The sequence below is a fragment of the Rattus rattus genome, chromosome 10 (assembly GCF_011064425.1).
Source record: "Rattus rattus isolate New Zealand chromosome 10, Rrattus_CSIRO_v1, whole genome shotgun sequence".
NCBI classification, from domain to species: domain Eukaryota; kingdom Metazoa; phylum Chordata; class Mammalia; order Rodentia; family Muridae; genus Rattus; species Rattus rattus.
In genome coordinates, this window is record NC_046163.1 from 83,936,963 (window position 1) to 83,956,862 (window position 19,900).

General features: G+C 38.1%; 1 pseudogene; it reads left to right on the forward strand.

Annotated features, from left to right (window-relative positions):
• Nucleotides 1-15,862: 15,862 nt before the first annotated feature.
• LOC116911434 lies at nt 15,863-16,654 on the forward strand (annotated as a pseudogene).
• The last annotated feature ends 3,246 nt before the right edge of the window (nt 16,655-19,900 follow it).

Below are 19,900 nucleotides of genomic sequence, written 5' to 3' on the forward strand. Positions count from 1 at the left end.
TCAGGAGATGTAGAAAGCTCCTCTTTTTTAATTAGCTTGAGAAATGGCACACTTCTATATGAGAGTTTTATTTCTAAGAATAACTATGATGTGATGTCCGTATTGCCAACTTGATGAGATTTAGATCACTTGGGAGATGGACCTCAAGGTGTACCTGTGAAAGGGAATCTTAATTAGGTTAATTAAGGTAGGAAGATCTACCCACTGAGCACTCCAATTCTCTGGGATGAATCTGGGACTATAAACAAGAGGAAGTGAGCTGAACACTAGCCGATCATTGCTTCCTAATGACAGAAATGATGTGACCAGCTTGTCTCTACTTCTACTGATGAATGTGATATAAAGTGGACTAAGAGCTTTCCTGTGTCTTCTTCCTGATGATGGAAATTAATGTCTCGACCCTGTCTCTGCTTTTTGTTAATAGATATTATGTAAACAGCTATTTCAGGCTGTTGCTGCCTTGATTTCCCTCTTATGATGACCTATTCCTAGAACTGTGAGCCCAAGGAACCTGTTTCCTTCTAGCAGTGTAACCTCTCCCACCCTTTTCTTGATAATAGCTATTCTGACAGTGGTTACATAAAATATTAGAGCAGGTTTTATTTGCAGTCTTCTAATAACTAAAGATGGTTAACATTTTGTGGTCCTTTGTTCTTCTCCTTTCAAGAATTACATGTTTGGTCCATTAGCACATTTACTGATTGAGGCATGTATGTGTGTGTGTGTGTGTGTGTGTGTGTGTGTGTTTGTGTGTGTGTGTGTGTATGTGTGTGTTTGTGTGTGTATGTGTGTGTGTATGTGTGTATGTGTGTGTGTGTATGGGTATGGGTATGTGTTTGTGTGTTTGTGTGTGTGTGTGTGTGTGTGTGTGTGTGTGTGTGTGTTTGTAGGAGAGAGAGAGTTTTGCAGTTCTTTATATATTCCAGATATTAACTTCCAGTCAGAATTATAGCTGGTGTCAACGCCTCTTATCCAAAGAGACTTGCCATTTTTGGGATTGACCTTAGTGACATCTATTATTATTCACACATGTCTGAAAGTATCAGTTTTTTGACTTCCTGAGATTCTTTGGAAAGAAAGAAACACCCATACAATAAGGGCCTCTTTTATGTCATCATTTTTCACTGACTATCACTATTGACAAGCTCTTCGGACAGAGAATCATAAACAGTATTCCTTGCTTTGAGGATCTCACAGTCTAACAGGCAGGACATAAAGATAATCTTTTCTATTTTACTTTTCACCACGGACTTCATAATCTTCATAAGAATATAGGTTTGTTGATGTAGAAATGGAGGCCGTACCCTGACTCAGCACCAGATAAACATATATCTTTGTTAGGAGCGATGCCCTTGAAACCGTCCATTATTGATGTTAATACTATGGTTAGAGTTAAGTATGACTGGGCTCCTGAAAAATCCCCAAGCAGCTGCACTAGACTAATACAAATCTGGTGGTCAGGATGAATAATGATATGATAAAGGTGTGACCTTGCTGAGAAATACATTTGATGTCAAGATGCCCAATGTAACCTGTAACCTTTCTGAAAAAACAGCATCCTGCTGATTAATAGATACGACAAGCCTGTAACCTTTCTGAAAAAATTAACTTCTTGTTGACATCAACTGACCATACAAATACTGTGTCCTTGGCCTGCATAAATGTTTTCCAACCCCCACCCCCCGCTCTCTGTTACCCCTGTTATGGTACAAATTCAGCCTTGGGAAACAATAAAATTATCACCTTGATCAGACTCTAGTCTTGATGTCTTTTCCATCGCTTGTCCCCCATTCTCTTCCAGCTATCCTCTGTACCCTCGTTGACACATCTTTGGTCGTCTGTGATCACAAAACTACCACAGCAATGTTTGAGACAGCTAAGAATTCTAATATCTAGACATAGAATTAGGAGTCAGTGTTAACTAGGTGGTATCCAAACCCCAATAGCAAAGACAATAAATGATGTAGTACTTTCCTTTTCCTTTGGCCTTGCACTTGATCTATCTTCCTGTTGTAATTAGATCATTGGAGACCTGTCCAATTAAAGCAAAACTGATTCAGGTTTCCTTGGGCTCCCCAGCTGTTACTAAACACTACAGCTGACATCTTAAATAATGTTTCCATATTGGGCCGTAGTAAAGAAGAATGACCAGGAGCTACTTCCTTCCATTGGGAGTTCATGTCTACCTCTTGTAAATAGGAGTACTTTGGATCCAAAGCTGGAAATACCAACTATTTTATTTTTTTAAAAAATTCTGTTGCCAGAACTGGGGATATTCTGGCTTCCATACACAGACCAACTCATACATTTAAATAAAGTAAAATCATTTAAAGAATTTTTCCAGTCATATATATATAGATATAGATATAGATATAGATATAGATATAGATATAGATATAGATAGATAGATAGAGATATAGATAGATAGATATTACAGAAAGCATAAGCTATTCATGGATTTGTTTGCTAAATATCTTTAAATGGGATTCACCAGACAAGAAAATAAAAATCACTCTTTGCCAAAAATGGTGTTTCAAATAGAGGACATTTGAGGTTGTCCTCAAACTTGGGAAGAACATAAGCGTAAAGATCATCTTTAGTCTTTTTACTTGTTTTACTCTCTATCTGCACCCACTGACATTATAAGCTTTCTAAGAAAGTTGTTGTCATGAGCAGAATTCTTGAGTTATCATTATGACATGAATATATTTCTTGCTAATTTTTAACAAGGCGGTGCCAGCTGACTATTGGAGCCTTATAAGTCCATGTGATCTTGATGTTCTTATGACTTGGCATACCCTTAAAAATAATTGACTCCCTCTTTGTTGTAAACTGTGCTTAGGTTTGTAAGAAATCATCTGTACTCTACCAGTCTGCATAGCAAATGATAGTGGAGAGGATTCCAGGGGTCTAACGTGGCCAGAGTTACCAAAGGGTTGCAGCTCTCCAAGTGAAAGCCAGAGAAAGGAGGGGACACATTGGGCAGTGAGCAGCCAAAGTCAGGTCCGCTGAGTAGTAAGTGGCTGTATTAGACTTGGATATCTGACTCGATGTGTCAGGTTGAGGTCCAGTGAAGAAAACTTTGGGACAGAATACTCTTTTCTGCTGTGTTAGAGCTTCATAAGACAGGCACTCTAAGATGATCTTTGATGAAATAACTAGGGAACTTCATTCTTTGTACATAGGATCTTTACTCACATTTTGGGGTGGATTGGGATGTAAAGACTGATGCTTTCTGTTTATTTAGTTGAGATGTCAGGGATGCCTCATCTGCATGTGGAATAACTTCAGCTGTGGCCCCTACTATGACTGATTGCCACAGTGCTCACAATGGGTTGTCATGGTCATAGGTTCCAGGACTGGAACCTGGTTGGGAGTGTATTTACATGCCCACATTTCTCATGTATGAGAATTGTAAGGGTTCCAGAATCCACTTGACATTATCAGGTTTTCTGTCTGGTGGCATGATCCACTGTCCCAGAGTTGTCAGGCCACATTTCAGAATTCTTTTCAGAAGTGTGGTTCTTACGACATTGCATCTTAAAGCAGCTTAAGGGAACCACATACATACTTGATATGATGTGGGCTACTACTACACAGCAGGTAATTCTACTTTGACCACAACTATATCACCTGGACAGAAACTTATAAGTTAAAGCCTTTTACAGTTGCTTGGATTTCTTTCTTGCAGGTAGTTCCACAAAAATTATTTTTAGTGTTGTGGATCCCACATACAGGATGTCTACTTTGGCAAAATATAAATTGAGGCTAAAGACCTTACAAGGGACAAAAGCTGTCATTTCTGGAAATATTTGGGTTTCTGTTTTTGTCATCACACAAATCACAGAAACAACACCATTGTTATTGTTTTTTGTCGGAAATCTCAACAACAACAAAAATATATAGCTATGCCTGATACAGGTGCCACTACTCGGACTACCTTCCTCCAAGTTTCACCGATGTTTATCAGGTATGCAGTATCTCGCAGATAGTGTCGTGCTTTCTACTTTAAAATTGTTTGTTTTGCTTTAAAGAAATGACTAAAATCACTGATTGTATACAAAGTTTTTGTTTGCTTTTAAAATCACAAATATGTTTCCTGGAAGTGACTTTTTTAAAAAATGAAATTGTTAGGCCACCTCTAGAAAGACACCAGGAGAGAAATTTGTCCCTGTTTGTTTGTAAATTTGGGGAGAAGGAAAGAAGAACGTATAGGGAAGACCTGTACCAGATTGGTCATGATGAGTACTTTTTATATTATAATCAGTGTATTGTGTATGCACAATTCTTTCTCATTACTGTTCCTATAGTTGGCAATAATAAGTACTTTCTGAAATGTTTATTCTTCCTAGATGTTCTGAAGTGACTGGCAGAGCTTAGATGTAGAAGTAGTAAAAATAACATTAAGTATCTTTTTGTTATGCTGTCATGTTTTCATGGGAAAGGCCAAACCCTTTACGACTGGCACAGCTTGCATTTGTGACACAGTACGAGGAGAAGAAAATACAAAATGTTAAGTCAAAGTTCTCATACTGAGGAAGAGGAACCAGTCTGTCATTTTTATTTTTGTGTGTAAATAAAGGACAAAAGAATCTATTTTTCCCATTTATTAAATTGAGTATTTATTTACATTTCAAATGTTACTCCCTTTCCCGTTTACCATCAACCCCCTAACCCTTTCCCCTCCCCTTCTGTAAGAATGTTCCCCTCCACAACCACCCCTCTTAGGATCTCCCCCCAACAATCCCCTACACTGTGAGTCCAATCTTGCCAGGACCAAGGGCTTCCCCTTCCACCGGTGCCCCAACAAGTCTAGTCACTGCTACATAGCAGTTTGAACCCAGGGTTAGTCCATATATAGTCTTTGGGTAGTGGTTTAATCCCTGGAAGTTCTGGTTGGTTGACATTATTGTTCTTATAGGGTTACAAGCCCCTTAATCTCTTTTAGTCCTTTCTCTAATTCCTCCAACGGTGGTCCCGTTCTCAGTTCAGTGGTTTGCTGCTAGCATTTGCCTCTGTATTTGACACGTTCTGGCTGTGTCTCTCAGGATAGATCTATATCCGGTTCCTGTCAGCGTGCACTTTTTAGCTTCATCCATCTCATCTAGTTTGATGGCTGTAATTATATGGGCCACATACGGAGCAGGCTCTGAATGGCTGATCCTTCAGTTTCTGCTATAAACTTTGCCTCCCTATCACCTCCTATGGATATTTGTTCCCCTTCTAAAGAAGGAGTGAAGTATCGGCACTTTGGCTATCCTTCTTGAGTTTTATGTGATCCATGCATTGCATCTTGGGTAATTCAAGCATTTGGGCTAATATCCACTTATCAATGAGTGCATACCAAATGCTTTTTTTCCTTTTCTTTTTTCCTGTGATTGGGTTACCTTACTAAGATTCCATTTGCCTATGAATTTCATAAAGTCATTGTTTTTGATAACTGTCTAGTACTCCATTGTGTAGATGTACCACATTTTCTGTTTCCATTCCTCTGTTGAAGGGCATGTGGGATCTTTCTGGCTATTATAAATAAGGCTGCTATGAACATAGTGGGACATGTGTCTTTGTTGTGTGTTGGAGCATCTTTTGGGTCTATGCCCAGGAGAGGTATAGCTGGGTCCTCAGGTAGTGCAATGTACAATCTTCTGAGGAACCTCCAGGCTGATTTCCAGAGAGGTTTTAGCAGTTTGCAATCCCACCTACAAATGAGGAGTGTTCCTCTTTCTCTACATCCTTGCCAGCATGTGCTGTTGCCTAAGTTTTTAATTTTTGCCAACCTGACTGGTGTGAGGTGGAATCTTTGGGTTATTTTGATTTGCATTTCCCTGATGACTAAGAATGTTGAACATTTCCCAAGGTGCTACTCAGTCATTAGATATTGCTCAGCTGTGAATTTTTCGTTTAGCTCTGTACCCCATTTTTTAACTTACAAGATCTTTCTACACGTTAAAGAAAAGTCAGCAAATTGAGTGTATGTAAATGACAAAGAAGCCTTAACTTATGAGATCTTCCTACATGTTAAAGAAGTCAGAAAATTATATAAAGCATATTTTTTTATGCGTGTGGGTGTGTATGTAAGTACATGTGTGTGTGCAAGTGTGTGTATCTGTGCATCCCTGTGGGAATATGTGTAAGCATACATATATACGCAGGAGTGTTCATGCCCTTGGAGTCAGAAAAAGTTGTCAATTATCCTCCTGTATCACTCTCCATATAAACTTTTGAGCAGGGACTCTCCCTAAACCTGGGTCTTTTTTTTTTTTTTTTTTCAGCTATCCTGGCAGACAGCAAGTCTGGGCTATTCACCTCTCTCATATAGATGAGAGCTAAAGTTATAAGTGTATGTAGGAATCCCAGCTTATTACATGGGTAACAAGATGCAAATTCTGGTCCTCAGGATTGCACAGTTAGCACTCTTAATGAATGAGGTATCTCTTCAGATGCAAGGGAATGGTATCAAGATGGAACTGCAAGGAAGGTAGATAGATCAATGTACGAAAATACTTACCACCAAACCTGAAGATAATTAAGTTTGACTCAGAGTTTGATGAAAAGAGAGAGTTGCTTCCATTTTTTCCCCATTAATTTATTTATTTATTCTCTCACTTTACTTCCTGATGGAAGACCTCCTCACCCACACACATACACCCTTCTCTTTTCTGAGTCCCATTCTCACAGATCCCTCCCCTCCCCCCAGTTACTGGTTCACTTTCTTCTCAGAGAAGAAGCCCCTCCTCCTTTGATATCACACTGCCTCTGAGACATCCAGTCCCAGAAGGAATAAGCAAACCCTCTGGTACTGAGTCTAAACCTGGCAGTCCAATTAGGAGAAGAGGATCTAATGGCAGGCAAAAAAATCAAGGAGGGTGTCAGCTAAAATTGTTAGGCAATCTATAAGAAAGACCAAGCTGTTTATTGGCTCAAAATGTGTAGGAGTCCTATATGTACTTTTGTTTATCATTCAATCTCTCTGAACCCTCATGGGAATAATTCAGTTGACTCTGTAGTTCTTCTTTTGGTGTTCTTGAAACCTGCTTGCTTAATTCTGTCCTTCATTCTTCCACAAGATTCCCTGAGCTCTACCTGATGCTTGGCTGTGGGTTTCTTTATCTGTTTCATCTGCTGCTAGAATAATTTATCAGGAGAGAGTTATGCTAGATTCTTGTCTCCAAGAATATCAGAGTAACATTTATAGTGACTGAGATGTCTCTCTCACATGGAATGGGTTTCAAGATTTGGTAGTCATTTTTAGCTATTTCCTCAGTCTCTGCTAAAATCTTTATTTCTCCACGCTTTTCAAGCAGTAAACATTTAGGGTTAAAGGTTTTGTGCATGGATTAATGTCCCTTTCCCTCCACTGGAAGTGCCCCCTGACTATAGAAAGTATCACCTTTAGGAGAGAATTGATTCTTACAATTGTCCTCTGTTCTCCAAATAACACCAAGTCTCAGGCACACACACACACACACACACACACACACACACACACACACACACACACACGCGAGAGAGAGAGAGAGAGAGAGAGAGAGAGAGAGAGAGAGAGAGAGAGAGAGGGAGAAAAGAGAGAGGGAGAAAAGAGAGAGGGAGAGAAGAAAGGGGGTTCAATTTAAGTGCAAGAAGAATGCCTTCTATATTTGTGAGTATTGCAGCCCACTTGATTAGTATAAAACATGTCAATGTCAAAATACTTATATTTTGAAGATACTTTTGTTATGGATAATCTTTGTTCTTGGATAGTGAATGTATTTATGTTACAAATGCCATCTCATTTTCTCCAACTTCCACACTCCCTCCTCCTGTCTCTGTGAGGATGCTCCTACTCCCAGCTACCCACTCCCACTGCAACATCCTGGTATTCCCCTAGATTGCGGAAACAAAACTTCACAGAACTAAGGGTTTTTCATCCTAATTATGCTGGACAAAACTATCCTCTCCTGCAAAAGCAACTGGAGCCATGACTCTCTCCATCTGTACACATTGATTGGCGGTTTAGTCTCGGGGACCTCTAGTGTAGTATGGTTGTTTGATATTGTTATTCCTATAGGGTTGCAAACCCCTCCAGCTCCCTCAATTCTTTCTCTAACACCTCCATTAGTGTCCCTGTGCTCAGTCCAATGGTTAGCTGCAAGTCTCCTCATCTGTGTTTGTAAGACCTTGGCAGAGCCATTCATGAGACATCCATATCAGACTCCTGTCATAAGCCCTTCATGGCATCAGCAATAATGACTGGGTTTGGTGGCTACATATTAGAGTGATGCCCAAGTTGTGTAGTTTCTGGAAGTCCTGATCTTCATTCCCTACCACACTCTTTGAGCCTGTATTTTATCCTCTGAGTATTTTGTTCTCCCTTCTAAGAAGGACTGAAACATCCACAGTTTGAGCTACTTATTGAGCTCCATATGATCTGTGATTTTTTTTTTTTAGATATTCCAAGCTTTTGAACTGATATCAAATTATCATTGAGTAAATATTATGTGTCTTCTTTTGTGACTAGATTACCTCATTCAGGATGATATTTTCTAGTTCAATCCATTTTCCAAAGAATTTCATGTAGTAATTGTTTTCAATAGCTGTGCAGTACTCCATTATGTAAATGTACCACATTTTTATATGCATTTCTCTGTTAAAGGACATCTGGGTTGTTTCCAGCTTCTGGCTATATAAATGATGTTGTTATGAACATAGTGGAACATGTGTCCTTATTATACGTTAGAGCACCTTTTGGGTGTATACCCAGGAGTGGTATATCTGGGTCCTCAGGTATTCCCATGTCCAATTTTCTGAGGAACCACCAAACTGATTTCCAGAGCGGTTATACCAGCTTTCCATCCCACCAACAATGGAGGGGTGTTCCTCTTTCCCCCTACCCCTGCCAATATCTGATGCCACCTGAGTTTTTGATCTTAGCCATTCGGACCTGGAATCTCAGGGTTATTTTGATTTGTTTTGTTTTGACTAGGGATGTTGAACATTTCTTTAGGTGTTCTGGATTGCCATTTTGCAAGGTCTGTCTTCACCTAAGAGCCTTTGATAGATTTAAGAGTCTTTGGTAGATTTATAAAAATGTTACCTGAAAGAGTTAGCTGAAAAGAGAAGAGTCTCCTTAAGAGTAGGCAGCACCTTTCTTCAGGAAGCTGGCATAAAAAAAAGAGGCTCAAGAACTCAGAACTTTCTGCGTTCACTTCATGTCACTTCATGTCATATTGCTATTGTTGTTGTTGCTGTAGCTGCTGCTGCTGCTGATAATAATAATAATAAAGTAAGACTTCAACTTATTGGCATTCTAATAAGAATTGAAGACTATCAAGTCCTCAGTATTTTTCAGGCCTTCAGAACCAGGTTGGAACTACTGAGGCATTTAGCATCATAGACTGTAGAGAAACCTTATTCATTAAGGTCACACTCTCCCTTTGTCTAGCGAGGTCTTGAGATCAGCAAAATTGAGGACTTCCTTTATTAGCAGGGATTCTCCTTCTCTGACATTGACTAGGGAGCTCAAAACACCCAGTCTCTACTAGCATGTAGCCTTGGTGAAATTACAGGTTCAGAGTCCTTCCTCCTGATAAGAGCAAGTCCTGAAGGCACCTGGATTCCCTGGAATGCCTCTTCTAGCAAATGAGACACCCCAAGCTGTAGTCAATGATGTGTGCCCACCATAGAAATGGCTACCCTCTTCCACAAATCTATATAACCTGTAATTCACCTCAAATAAAGGTGAGCTGCCTCACAGAAGCTGGTCCTGGAGATAAATCTGCCATTGCTCTCTTACTTACACAAAGCCATCTTCTTTGGTTTGACTCTGCTCCCTTTGCTGTTTTGTATCAATGGCCAATTGTTGTTGTAAAATATACTAATAAAAAAGTATGGTTGTCTTTTACCACCCTAGGTCTGCACCGCAGTGCCCCAAGATATCTGCTAGATATCTTGGCAGAAACACATCCCAGCCACACACTTTCCTACACTCAAACCCTCTCATAAAAGAACACACAACACAATAATCTTTGACCCAATTGGTAAGATATAATTGCCCACTTTAACATACAAAGCCTGGTACCATCCATCCCTTAAGAACATTGATAACAACCTGTAAATGCACAGAGCAGAATCTCAACATCACCTGCCATGGCTTCTCCCCTCTTTCCTCTGTCCTGTCTATTCTCGTCTCCTCCTCTTCCTTCAAACTTCTCTCCTGCCCATCCTTCTTCTCCTCCAATGACAGGCCTCCTTCTATCCTGTACCTGCCTCACCTGTACTTTACAAATTCAATGGCGAGGTTCTGGTGAAGTCACCTGATTCCTGAGAAGGTGACTAGGCAGCTGTCCTTGGGGCAGTGGAATTAGCATCAAAATACAGATAACTTCAGGACAAACCACAACATTCAATGACCACAGGGAGAAGGGAAAACCACAAGGGACTGAGCATTTACCAGTTTCTCTGCCTCTCCAGTGTTCAGACAATCATTGTTGGATGATCTGGGACACATCATGTAGGTGATTTTAGAGAAATAGGTAGATAGATAAATGATAGACAGACAGACAGACAGACAGATAACTTGTTTTCTTGATGAACTGTAGGGAAAAAACTTGGGATTTTGGATTTTTGAGGCAAGCATGTGGCCAAATGAACTACATCTCAGCTCCAATATTGAAATGATCATAATTTATTTTTATACTAAATGTGCCAGATCAGTATTCAGTTTTAAATGTATAACTCCTCTCATTTGATGTGTAATTGAATTCAGTAAAACATATTCTTTTGTTTTGTTTTTTTTTTTTTTTTTTTTTTTTTTAAAGCTCATTACCCAGGGCCTTGTAACTTTATGTCATTGCGGGGAATTGAACTCCGTTTTGCTAAATCCCCAACCCCAAGTAAAACATATTCTTTTTTTCTTTTTAAAGATTTATTTATTTATTTTGTATATGAGTACACTGTAGCTATCCTCAGACACACCAGAAGAGGGCATCAGATTCCATTACAGATGGTTGTGAGCCACCATGTGGTTGCTGGGATTTGAACTCAGGACCTCTGGAAGAGCAGTCGGTGCTCTTAACCACTGAGCCATCTCTCCAGCCAAAACATATTCTTAAAAGCATACTAACATACATAGTCACAAGCTTTCCTAAACACACAGCATTAAAAAGAATCAAACAAAACTGAGTAACAAAGAAAAATAATTATTCTCCAACAGATGCAGCCATGTGATAAAACTTGCTTCTCTTTTGGAGGAGAATATACTTTGAAGCAAACACTTAGCTGTTTTTGTGATCCTCACAAGTCTCTGAGCACATTAAGGGTTAAAGCTCATCTCCAAGCCATTTCTGCTCCTGAGATCAACACATGTGTTTGGTGTTACATAGCTTGTAAAGGACAATGTTGTACTATAAAGCAAGCTTCTTTAAAATATACAGATACTTTGATCCACAAATTTATTTCCAAGCATTTATCCAGATAAGTAATTTAATTGATGTAGTATGGAGGCTCTGGTTAACTTGACCTCAAATAGTTCATGCATTTCTGAGATATTTGCTTAGTTAATAGACCATGCCTTTTTGAGATATTTGCTTGGCATTAATAATGTTCAGATATTAGTAACATTTACTTGTGTTTTACATGTGTATGTTTTACATGTATATATATATATATATATATATGTGTGTGTGTGTGTGTGTGTGTGTGTGTGTGTGTGTGTGTGTGTGTGTGTGTGTGTATGCTCATGTATCAAGTCACATATGGTGTGGGTACACCTGCACATATGTATGAGAGAGAATAGCAATATCTTAGACATTCATACTAAAAGGTTATATGAAACGTGGTATTTTAGATTAATCGCATAGAATGAGAGATGCAACATTAACTAAAATTAAGGGATGGGCAAATGGAGTTCATCTGCTTGGCCTCTATGGTTGATTTTTTTATTTTTAAATTGTTACATATGTCTGATAATAAGTCAAAAGAGTATATCCAGAGCATAATGAGAGAAAAAAAAAAACTAAACAAGACTTTGTCAAATTATGGTATACTTGTATTACAGGATATTTGATGTAGACTTTTAAAAAAAGTAACTTTTATAGGAAATATGCATATAATATTACACACAATGCTAGAAAGAAAGCCTACAAAATTATGTGAGACAGGCTAAAAGGTAGAAGGCACAGCAGTTAAGCATATTTGCTGCCCTTTCAGCCCATCTGAGCTCAGTTCTCAGCACATACATCATGTCCCTCACACTAACTTGTAACTGCAGCTACAGAGCATATGATACCCTCTTCTAGCCTGTATAGATTCAAAAGTGTACACATGGGAACATACCTGTGTGCACACATGTGCACACAAGCACAAATATTTTTAATTATGTGAAATATTTCAACTTTTGTTTAAAAATAAACCTATGCAAACTATAGATGTGACTCAAAGTTAATAGCACTTGATGCACAATCATAAAATCAGAGTTGGGCTCATATAATCCATATAATTTTAATGAATTCCCCTACACACACACACACACACACACACACACACACACACACACACACACACACACACACAAATACACACACATACCCATCATTTTCGCTCCCAGAAAGACTGCTGGGGCTTTCTGGACTTCAGTTCTATCAAGATAATATGATCCCAAATTTAGGCATGAGACCCTGCCTCAAATGGCTGAGTGGACTTTAAAATAAGATACCTAATAAACACACTCTTCTGGTTTCTATAAACACTAGTGCACATACACATAATTCATTCACACAGGCATACACATAAATAAATTAAAAAAGCATAACTTAAAAGCAGGAAATGGCTAAAATATCATCAGAGAGCTTATAATAGTGGGATAGATTTTAATTTTTCTCCACTAATACTTTGTAAGCATTCCTTTAATAAATTGCATTTGAACCTGGAGATTTGTCTCAGTGGTTAAGAGCACATGTTACTCCTGAAAAGAGAGAGTCCTTCTTCAATTTCCAGAACATACAGTGCAGCTTATGCCTAGCTATAACTCTAGACTCAAAAAAATCCTAAAATTTCTTAGATTTGAGGGTGACAGGCACGCATGTAGTACACATGTATGCTTGTGGAAAAATTACTCACTCATACACATAAAAAATCTTTAAAAGATTTCATTTTATTCCTGCATTTGTTTATCTTTGTGTGAGTGTGTGTGTGTGTGTGTGTGTGTGTGTGTGTGTGTGTCTGAATCTGTATCTGTATTTGTATATATATTGGGTATCAGCACAAATATATATGTGGCAATCAAAGGACAATTGTAGGACTTTTTATTTTGATTTAACTACTCCTTAGATCCTATAATTATCTCCTAACAAGTGTGACCCTGAGTGATTTTCACTGAGAGAAAGCTGCTTATTAATGAGACTGGGCCAGAATACAGTGTCAGACTTGACCTAATATTATGAGGTCTCATAATATGAGTCAAAGGTGCTTCCCCCTTGACCTCCTATAATCAGTAAAGAATTGAAAGTTATAATCTACAGGGCCCCTCCATTCCTAAATTGTGCTAGTTCCAGTCTATGATTTTATAGGTCTTGGAACTCAGGTCATTGTTGATAGTGCTCTTCACTGCTATTGTATATGGTAGTCTTGTCTATACGCATGACTGAGTAGAGAAAGAAAACAGCATTCAATTGATTTTTTTGCAAAAATCAATTCTAGAAAAAGTGAATAACAGCTTTTAAAAGTATATAAACTTTCTAAAGAAGTAGATCCAGTCAAGGGTGTTTCTTCTTCTAACCAGGCACCAAGTCTGTCATTGAATCTCTACTAGTTATATTTTTAATTCCAGGACAATAGCTCTTGTTTGCTTTTCATATTGTTCCATACTTCCAGATTTGTTGACCATTTTAAAATGCCTCTTCCAAAGATCCAATGGCCTCCCATTGTTACCACATACATACACTATTGGCCTCTCTATCTTGAATCACTAATAAAATGGTTTTAAAAAGTAGGATTCTTCAACCATATAGGAATAATATATTACTGTGTATGCTTTCACTGGCGACCATGGAAGCCATCACTTCCCAAGGATTTCTCATCTATCAGCAGGAACTGCTTCCTCCACTCAAATGTTTTCACCAGATTTTTAATTTCCCATTTCATAATTCCATATAACCCTGCCTTCACTAACATGCTCATATTGTGCAAGTACAGGAGAGAAAAATATGTACATACATATGAAAGACAAAACTTGACATTGGGTATCTTCTTCAATTGTCCTCCATCTTATTTTTTTCAGGCAGGTCTACAGAGTCTCTGATTAATTGCTATACTGGAGAATAAATATGCATATCACTAGAGCTGCTGCCAATATTGCCAAAACAAAACAAAATGACAATGAAAACAACAAACCTAGCAACTTCTAAGTTCAGTCAAAGTCCCTTTTATGATAAAATAAGAAAAAATGTGATGTAAGACAAAACCTCTATAACTCTCCACCGACATATATAGGCTCAAACACATGTAGACACATTCACCTCCTCACAATTAAAAAATAAAAGACATAATCTTTTTCCAGGCTTTGGGATAGGAATAGCATATCTACACTATGGTTTTGCAAGGTTCTTAAGCTAAATTTATGAATTATTCCCGACTCACCTCTAGTATGTGTTAATTCTTTGTGAGCAGGGTTTTCAGTTATTACCTTGATTCTTCTGTGGAAAGCATACCTCTCATCTCCTATTCAGTCTTCCAACACACTACTCCATCACCATCTTTCTAAGTTGGCTCTTGAGAAACAAAGAGTCCTCAGACATGCTGAAGATATGTTAGATTCAAACTTCTGGACTTATTAAATAAAAGTAGAATGTGTGGTGAGGCAATCAATCATTTAGCTGAGTGCTTACCTTGCAAGCATAAAGGACTTTCTAGTTCAGTTCCGAGATTGCTATTGCTGTAATAAAACACCATGACCAAAACCAACTTGAGGATGACACAAGTTATTTCATCTTATAGATAAACCCATCGCCCAGGGAAATTAAGGCAGGAACATGAAAGCAAGAACTGAAGCAGATGCGGTGAAGTAATGCTATTTACTGTCTTTCCTTGCCTGATTTTTCATACAACCCCAGAAGTCCTGATCATAGTAAACTGAAACCACTTACTCATTAATCAATAAAATGCCTAATAGACTTGACTATAGGCCATTCTTATGGAAGTATTTCCTCAATTTAGAGATCCTCTTCCAAAGAGATCCTAGCTTGTATTAAGCTGATAAAAACCTAATCAACACATCCTGTTTTACGTTTAGAAGAAGGAGGATTTGGATCCTGGAGAAATGGCTCAGTTGTTAAAAGCACTATTATCTCCTACAGAGAATCTGTGGTCAGTTCTTGCTACCCACATGGTAAATCAGAAACATTTTTATCCCATTTGCATGGGATCCATCCACCTTTTCTGATCTCCACGTACACAAAGCAATCTAGCATTGCACAAAACACACATTTGTTCATGTGTGTGCACCCTCTTTCACTCTCTCTCTGTCTGATTCTTTGTCTCTGTCTCTGTCTGCCTCTGTCTCTGTCTCTGTCAGTCTGTCTCTCTCTATCTGTCTGTCTCTCTCTCACACACACAAACACACACACATACACATGCACAACACTTCACACACACACACACACACACACACACACACACACACACACCACAAAACCATATAAAAGAGAAGATTTTTTTTTTAAAGCTAGATATGGTGGCATGTAGTTGTAATTCCATCCCTAGGGAGATGGAGATAGGCAGATCTCTAGGGATCACTAGACACTCATGTTCAATGAACTTCAGATTAAGCAAGAGATCTTGTCTACAAAAGAGAGATGAAAATTGGGAAAAAACATTCAATGAAGAGGATGTCTACATTGTTCAGAGTGGGTTTGATGAGATAAATGACAATCTAATGGAGCTTTTGAACATGATTAATGATTGCAAGATTGTTTCTGCTAGCCAGGTTACTGCAATCATCCCATAATTTCCTTATGCCATCCAAGATAAGAATAAGAGCCAATCTCCAATCCGAGCTAAGCTTGTTGCAAATATGCTATCTGTAGCAGGTGCATATCATATTATCACCATGTATCTACATGCATCTCAAATTCAGGGTTTCTTTGATATCTCAGTGGACAATTTATACAAAGAGCCAGCTGTCCTAAAGTGGATTTGGGAGAATATATCTGAATGGAGAAACTGTTCTATTTTCTTACCTGGAGCTGGTAGAGCCTAGAGAGTAATTTCCATAGCAGACCAACTGAATGCAGATTTTGCTTTCACTCACAAAGAACAGAAGAAATTCAAAGACCACCTGGTACTAGTATGAAATGTGTAGGATCATATGATTATACTTGTGGATGACATAGCTGACACTTGTGGTACAATCTGTCATGCTGTTGACAAACTTTTATCAGTTGGAGCTATCAGAATTTATATTATCTTGATGCACGGAATCCTTTCCGGATCAGCCATTACCTGAATCAGCACTGCATGCTTTGAAGCAGTAGTAGTTACCAATCCCATATATCAGGAGGACAAGGAAAAACATTGTTCCAAAATACAGGTGATTGACATCTCTGTGCTCCTTGCAGAAGCCATCAGGAGAACCTACAATGGAGGATCTCTCTCCTACATGTTCAGCCATGTTCCCCTATAATATAATAAATTCTGAAGCATTTTGAAAATAAAACTAACCCAACCCCTTGTTTTCTTGGTATTTGAGTTCAGCAGAAGACCCAGCTTGCTTCAGTGTAGCTTTTTACATCCAACATTTGTAATATTAGAATTTATCCTACATTGAAGAAAGACAGTTCACTTTTAAAGTGATAGGATGCCCTACCTGCATTGTTGCATCCTGCCTTTTTGTTGTTGTTGTTGTTGTTGTTTTATGAGCCTTGAAGATTTAAGTTGAGTTCATCTGTATAGACAGTAAGATGTATAGACTGTTAAGAGTGTATTCCACAAGGACTTTAGAATGTGACTGACAAAGCTCATACTCCATTGCATGTGAATGCTTTGGAGTTTTTACCCAGAATAACAATCAACAATGCCAGCGCATGTGTAATACATTTTCAGAGGTCTATGCTATACCACAGCAAGAACTCTGAGCATCCTCAAACCTAGTTCAACTGTTAAGCATCCTGTAAGGCAGGGGCAAGTAGCTCAATGTAGTAATTCTTGAGAGGAGAAAGCCTGATCCATTGCCATCTGTTCAACTCTATAGCTTGAATACTCTACACCTATTCCTTTCTAGTTGGCTTTCCCTTCAGCTATCTTGACCATTTAGCCAAGGGTTAAGATATCTTGACCCAAGATAGCCAAATATCTTTGACTCAATAACCATTGTAATGAAATCTTTTATAAGACAGACTTGCTTTTTGATATGTAACTGCTGATAGTCCCATTAGGTAACTTTGTGTAACATGATCTTCCTTTGCCTACTACCTCTGTGGTGATGAGTTTTATGTGGAGTTGTAGTACCTTTTGATTATTTGAGTTTCATTCTCCTTGGATCTGTTTGGCCTCTCAGTTGAACATATTTCTGCTAAACTGTTTGATTTTATTGTCTTGTGTAGAAGAAAAAATAAAATGTCTGCCATTTGTGAAAATAATGGAAAAGTAAATGAAATAAAAGGAGGTATGGAGTTGGTTAGGCAGCTCAGCACTTGCACATGAGGAAAACAATGAACTCCAGACAGCTGTCCTCTGAAATTCACAAGTGCATGAATAAATACATGAATATACAGTGTTTAAAAAGTAAAATATTAATACTCCCTAAGGAACACACCCATGGTTGACATCTGCTCTGCACCCCGTGCAGGGGAACCAATTTTATTTGCGTTTGCATTGGAAAAATTAGTACTAAGACATTGTTTACTGAATTTCAATATACCAGGTGATCTGCTTTGATCTGTCAACCCTCAAGTACTACTGCCTAATGAAATGTAATTTGATAATTTTTTGGTCAGTTATGAAGGCTCCAACCTGTCTTACATGGCTAAGTTATTCTGAAATACTGGTAAGAGCTTGTCCAAATCCTTTGGATCTGACTTTGTGTGAAACCTAAGTATATTGGGAGTAAATATGCATTTTTCTTTTTCCTGATACCTACCACCTACCAGGCTTACTCACAACCCTTCTGCCCATGTCATTCTGGGCAGATGCTCTTTTGATTAGATTCATAATTTTGTAGTTTTTTTGGCTAATTAAAGCAATTTCATAATAATTTTAAGGTTTGATCCTACTAATTATAGAATTTCTGCCTAATGTTTGATTCAAGGTGTAGCTCACTCTCAGCAAAGGGCAACCTCAGGACACTTGGGGGCAAACATGCAGAATTGAGTGCTGTATTATTTTTCTGGAGTTATGATAAAACATCATCACCAAAGTGACCTGTGGAAGAAACATTTTATTTTGACTTATAATTCCAGATAAATAATATATTGTTTGGGAGATGGAACTGTTTCTAAGTGGTTGAAAGCACTGTCTGTTCTTCCATGGCCTCTGAATTTAAGTCCTAGCACCTGTAAGGCAGCTCACAGCTGATTAAAATTGCAGTTATAGGGAATTCAGTGCTGAGTTCTACCTTCTCAGGACATTGTACGCACATGGTACATAGATACATATGCAGACAAAAATGTATATATGCAAAATAAAATAAAATTTTAAAAAAAGAGTCCATCTCAGTGAAAAATATAAAAGCACACACAGCAGACATTGTTTCTGGATCAGGAGACTGAGAATTCATATTTTCAATACCAAGCAGGGAGAAGAAGATATTAAACTGGAATGGGCATGTGGCTTTTAAATGTCAAAACCTATACCCAGTGTTACATTTTCTGAATCAAGCCTACCCATAACAGCACTAATTGGAGACCAAGTTATCAACTATCAGAACCTAGGAAATTTTTGTTCAAGACAAAAGTGCTAAGTTCTCCTAATCAGTCTATGCATTTGTCCATCTAGGGTTGGGATGGAAGAGAAGGGAGTCATGGTGAAAGGTCTTTCTTGACTTGTTGCTATTTTAGTTAGGGGTTGGACTCTCATGAAAAACACCAAACTATCCAGATGAACTCCAGCTATTGATATTCTTTAAATCCCAAGACAGTCCTCCCATTTATTCTTCAAGTTGACATCCCAAACCCATCCATCAGTACTCACCATGAGCAGGTTCCAGTTCCTTTGTCTTGTTGGGACTCAGATAGCAGAGGCCCACTGCCTGCTACCCAATTAATATGTGCCAATCACTATTTACATCAGCACATTCATATGATATCTAGCCACAAAAAGCTGAAACAAGATGTTATTGTACTTGTCTGGAATTGGGATCACCTAGAATCCTGTTAGAAGAGGTAAATCTCATCAATGTGCCTCTCATGGTGTTTCTAGAGAAGATCCAGTAAAGAGGGAGGTCTTGAAGGTAAGAGGCATCATCTCATTTGCTAAGTACCTAGGTAAAAGAAAATTAAAAGGAGAAAGAAGAGCACCTCCAAACTCTGAGCTCAATAATCTAGCAGTATGGACAACTATGATGAATCAACATCCAAGAGAGGATTTGCTGTGGAATCCTGAGCAAGAGAACTATAAAGAATATGCACCTTTTAAGGTTGGGTTAAACAAAGAAGAATATACACAAAAATAAAGAGTTCCTGTTTCCTGAAAGAGTCAAGCACGGAGAGAAAGAAAACTACTATATATGTATAATATATGTGTATATATTATACATATATAATATACATATATACATATATAAGTATATGTATATAATGTGTGTATGTAAAACATAGGTTATTAAATATATAATATAAACTTAAATATAATGTATTTAACTGATAAATTAATGCTATTAATATGTACATATATGTGATATTTTAAAATCCAAATATCTGTGGTTGTACACATT